The 6,013-nt window shown below is 33.0% G+C and overlaps 1 protein-coding gene across 1 annotated transcript in view; it reads right to left on the bottom strand.

Moving 5' to 3' along the window:
- LOC118336472 overlaps positions 1 to 6,013 on the bottom strand; it is a 744,338-nt gene that overhangs the window by 512,498 nt on the left and 225,827 nt on the right. The gene's annotated exons all lie outside the window — the stretch shown is intronic.

Raw genomic sequence — 6,013 nt, 5'->3', positions numbered from 1 at the left:
CGCAGGCACAAAGGGGATGTGACGGCTTTGATTATAGATTATTGATTATTGATAGGCGACCGGTGAAACACAGCGTTGATTACAGAGATTTCAACCTCTTTGTGTTAAAGCTGCTTTGTTGAATTAAAGTTGACCTTTTTATTGACATGAAACAAAATCCAAAGCATTTATAAAAATATAATCTATAAAGTTCTAACTGCCTCCTGAGCGCTGTGACCTTTGACCTCCTGCTGTGGCTCCAGTGTGTCGCAGGTCTCCACAGAAGGAGCTCTGAGCGACTGCACTCTGCCTCTGACGGTGTTCGTCAGTCGGGCTCCGCTCACAGGCCCGGATGTGGAGCGGGTCAGCACCGGCACCAAGTTCGCCCTGGAGCTGTGGCTGAAGAGCCTGGAGACCCCTGACCCCTGACCCCTGACCCCTGACACTCTGCAGGTTTCAGGAAGGACAGCTCTGGATCAGAGACATTTCTTTCTTATTTTTCAATAAATCTGAAACAGAAAGTGTGACACCAGCTGACCAGAACTGTTCATTTACTCTCCTATTACACATACTGATTCTAGTATTTATTTACCTGTTATTGTTCTATTATTATTATTATTTATCAATATCATTTTATAAAAGTGTATTTAAATATATTATCTAATCAATATATTTATAATATTTATAATGTTTTTTATAAATACTGATTTTAGCATTTTAAATATTTTAAAATGTAGTTATTTATATTATATAATTATATTTCAATATATTTCTATAAAGATGTATATAAATATATTGATAAAATCATATATTTATAAGATATATTGATTATTTGAAGACTTCAATCAGTATTTATAAAAAACATTATTAAATATATTTAAATATATAAAAAAAACTAATTCCAGTATTTATTAAAAAAATATATAGTTTCTATTCATGTTTTTATAATAAACATTGATTTCAGCATTTATTAAAATAAATGTAAAAGTCTAAAAATATATTGTTATATTATTCTATTTAAATATATAATATATTTTTATACATTTACTTTTTTACTAATACTGATGACTGTATTTATTAAAAAATATAAACATATTATTGTTCTATTATTGCTGTTTTGAAATATATTTTTAGAAATATTTATAGTATTTTAAACTCTGAAAACCCTAATAAAAAGAGAAAAGATAAAAAAAAAAAAGTCATTAGAGTCTGCACATGATCTCTAAAAATCCTGATTATAATAATAATAACTTTATTATTATTGCCCAGACTTTGTTATTATGCCAAATCCCTTTTAACCCAAATAAAAATGTGTAAAAGATTCTGTATTTTCAGGTATTTGTATTTATTCACTTTTTTATCGGCTCAGTGGGCTGGAGCCTTCGGGCCAGCAGGTGGCAGCACAGAGCAGATATTAATGAACCCACTCTGACATCAGATCCTTTCCAGCCTCCGACTTTATATTGGATCATGGAGATAATAACACACATGTTATTATTAATTCCTGCTTCTTTGTGCACATATTTTAATCTATAAATACACCTCATATAAATATATAGATGTTCACTTTTTAGAACAAATAACAACTACTGAAGACACAAAAGGCAGAGAAACTTTTACAGAAGACAAAAGCAGCCGACACTAGTTAGTTTCTTTAAAGATTATTTATTTATTTATTTTTCATCAGGAAAAACTTTGATAAATAAAGTTTCTGTTGATGTTGGGAAACATACAGACACATTACAGATTCATTAATAATGATGTTTTCCCACCTTCAACCAACAGAATAAAAACCAGCAGTGACGTCACTTCAGATCACAAATAAAGCTGCTGACTCATCTCATGTCCGGTCTGTGCGTCCCTCCAACATGGTGGACTCAGGTCAGTCCAGTCTGAACTGAGCTGAACTCACAGACTCAACTGTCAGATGTGTCTTTACAGCTATAATCTGTAACATTTCCTCATGAAACAGGGTATAAACTCTAGAGCTATGTTCTATATGGAGCTGATTCAATCAATAATCAATAATCAGAAGCGTCATACATTGACTGTTTACATACCACTGTTGATCTGGTCTTTTAAGCCTAATTTTGAACGCCGGGAGAAGGATTTTAGTCATCAGACTCTGGATGTTAAGTTATCAGAGAAACAAGCTGAGCTAACGTTAGCAGCTAATGTTATTCTAATAATTCATAATTCAGTTTACAGCTCACAGTTAATAGTAGAGGACCTCTTTATTGACAATATGTTGACTTATCATGCACATAAGACACAACAGTTAGACGTTTTAGTGGAAGAGAAAACAAAAAGTGATGTGAGGATATTTTATTCACAAACAATAACTGAACATAAAATAAGGTTTGCGAGGAGGATGTGGGACGTTTGTGTTTCTGAGTGACTCACTGAGCCCAGCCCAGTCTCTTTATATTGATATCAGCTCTATCACTCTCGTATCAAACATTTAGAAATTCCTCCACCGCCCCGCCTCGCACCACGCCTCGTCTTCGCTTTCCATCTTTGTGAGGCTCTTTGTGGCAGAGCTGAAAAATAACCTGGACTTGAAAAAGGAGGTTTCAAAGCTGCAACAATGAGGATCCACTTTCAGCCTGGAACTTTCCTGCTTCACAACAATACAGAGCAAACTGGGACAGTGGTGCCGCTGCCAGACTGAAATATGATTATTAACACAGCAGCAGTGGCAATAAAAACATTGTTAAACATAAAAAACATATAATTATAGTCATCAAATGTCAAGTTAGGGTTGTTTTTTTAATGGAAATATAACAATTAGTCAAAAAAAATGTTTTTGTTTTACACATTAATAATATCACAACAAATATCAACAGAAAATATAATGTAAGTGGGAATATTTATGAAAGGCATTTTCTGCCAATGTGAGAAAAAAAAAGATTCTGTAAATCTGTAAATTATTGAGACACAAATCAATATTTTGGAAAGTTTCTCTTTATAATAATTTACAGAATAATTTTTTTCTGTCATAATGGTGGAAAATGGCTTCCATAGTAATGTCTTATAATAACATATAAAAAGTGTTGGAGATGTACAAAACATGATGTTTCATGAATATAATCAATTATTAAGACCTGTGTCAATAATAATCTCACACTTTAAAATATAAAACACATAATTGCAGTTTTATATCAAACATAATGTCAAGTCAGAGTGAACATTTATATCTAATAATTTAATAAATAATAATAAAATTTCTGAAAATGTTTAACAGCTGTGACAATAATATGTCAAATATTCATGTTGATAATTGTAAGGATTATAACGTTAGACTCTTATAGACACATTTATAGGATCAATACATTGTTTTTTAAGATAATACATAATAATTGGTATAATTAATGTAACTGTAAATATACAGAACAGTAACAGTGACAGTATCCCAACATCTTTAAAAGAAAGAAAATATTAAAATAAAGCTATTCTGACTATATAAAGCATCTTTTGGTATCGGACATTTTTAAAGACATGAACAGAGTCATTAAATGTACTTAGATATGCTATGTGCTAGGCTAATCTATGTTAAAAAAGATAACAAGTGAAACAAATCCACATCAATCATTAGCCAGTTACATCTGATCCGTAATGTTAGCTAAATGTAAGCTAACTAGCTCGTAGATTAATGATTGATGTAGCTTAGTTAGTTAATGTTTTGCTAACTTAAGATGATATATCTTTTTTATCTTTTAACCATGTTCAAAATGTGGTTGTCTTTGCAACATAGATTAGCCTAGCATAGCATATCTTAGTACAGGAAAGGAGGAAGCTGACCGAGGCTTAAAAAGGGGGCGGGGCTTAGGAAGGGTCAATTATTTCAATGCAACAAAACCAACAACATCGCTAAAATAACAGAGCTGGAAGTTTAAAAGAAAATTTTAAAAATAGTATTACTAACTTTTATATGAAACAGTGTGAGGGGTCATTTTGGTATAATTATAAGTCTAAAATGACGTAACACAAAATGGTGATAGTAACAATGTCTTCTAAAAATAATAATAGCAATGAATATATTGTAATATGAAGCAGTTTATCAATTAAAATTGACAAAATGTCATATAATTATTATATAAAATAGTATCTTTCATTGTATGAGTCATGTAATTAGCATTATATAATTTTTTTATTATTATTATTTGTCGTTGTCGTTCTGTTTTTCATTTATTTGATGGAGCTCCCTAGTGCCTTATAGACAATAAATAAAAATTACATTAAAAATTATTTTCAGTCGGATCAGGATTATAATTTAAAAAACAACAAAACACAAATAAACAAAAGAAGTGATTTTGTCCTGCATTGGTTGGGTTGATGAGTCATTAGGCGTCGTTATTGGTTGACCTTGTACATCCCCGTCCGGCTCTTCATCGGCTTATCCAGCTCTTCCTGAAAGAAAGGAATTATGGGAAGAGCCATTACGTGCTTTAAAGAAGATGTTTTTTTGTTTGCCTTTGGAGTTGTTTGTTTATATTTTTCTCATTTGGTGAAGCTAGGCTAGCAGTTTACCCTTGCTTCCAGTCTTTGTGCTAAGCTAGGCTAAACATGCCCTATATTTCACACAAAGAGGAAACTGGACTGAACGTTTCTAGGATGTTGTAACAAAATTACAACCCGCAGAGCTCTGCACACACAGCACTGACATTATGCTTCGACTTAATTCCTGATATAATAAATATAAATGTGTATTCAGTCTCTTACGTAGCTGTAATGAAAATGTTAAATGTAATGTATGTAATATAATGCTACCTTCTGGTCTCTTACACGTGTTCATTTATTACTAATAGTAACTAAGATACAGAAGTTATTTATTATTAATAAGAGATTAGTAACAGTAAAGTGTCATCAGCATAAAAACCCAACAAAAGGAACTAAAAGAACATAGATAGAAAATGATAAAGATTGTATTAATATAATATGATAATATAATATAATATATATTAATATAATATGAATGCTGCTGTATGTAATGTTAGTAATGATTAACCAGTGTATCAATGATTTTGTGTGCTCTAATAACAAAAGCTAACATACTATTTTTACCACTAAAGTCAATAAACTCTGACGGCTCTTGTTTCCCTGTTGCCATAGAGACAATCACACCACAGGTAGGTGTTACCTTTTTGTGTCCATGTTCCTGAGTAAATGTTGACTGTGACTCATTAAAATACAAACAATAACTGTTACAGCAACATCCAGGACACACCCAGTGTCCTCGTTAAAGCTGCGTTTTCATGATACTCCACAACCCCGATCAAGGTCCTGGTCTTCTGCAGACTGCGGAGGTCTAATGTGGATCTGCAGTTTGTTCTACTATCAGCATCCTTGTGAGGACATCAGCATCCTTGTGAGGACATTTTTGATGTATATGTCCTAATGAGAATTAACTCAAATATTAAATAAGACTCCTATGGTGGTGTTATAATTGTGAGGGCATTAGCATTGTGACGTGTCTTTGTGAGGACATTAGCGTCTTTGTGAGGACACATTGGGATGTGTCTTTTTGAGGATGTTAGCCCTGTGATGTGTTCCCATAGATTTAGAGACTTACGTATGGTTTCCCGTTGGGCCCTTCGAAGCGGCTGTGTGTGGTGTACAGAGGGATATCGTCTCTGTTGGTCAGATGGTCGTAGGGACTGAAGCCTTTGTAGTGCCCCCTATAGCAGCACAACCACACCAGCTGTGAAGAAAAAACAAAAGACTGTTAGCCGTATTACAAAATGGTTGCATATTTGAAGGACACAAGTAGCATGGGGAATGTAGCCCTTTTTTACATCTAACACAATACAGAGAAAGTACCGAGGTGTTTTTTTTTTTGCCAGGTTTGTGTGTGAGCAACAAGTCCATCTGGAAAATCCATAAATCAACTTGGTGCTGCTGTCGTTTTTCAGAATTTAAATATAAAATATGATCCAGTGTCACCAAATCACTGATAGCTAGCTAACTAATGAATCTTCGCTCTGTGTGGCTAAAAGTTGAAGATTGATTGACGGGTGAATGTCAGGATATTATT

This window comes from Morone saxatilis, unplaced genomic scaffold, assembly GCF_004916995.1.
Source record: "Morone saxatilis isolate NCDOM2014 unplaced genomic scaffold, NCSU_SB_2.0 Contig24, whole genome shotgun sequence".
NCBI classification, from domain to species: domain Eukaryota; kingdom Metazoa; phylum Chordata; class Actinopteri; family Moronidae; genus Morone; species Morone saxatilis.
This window is presented reverse-complemented; position numbering and strand designations above follow the sequence as displayed.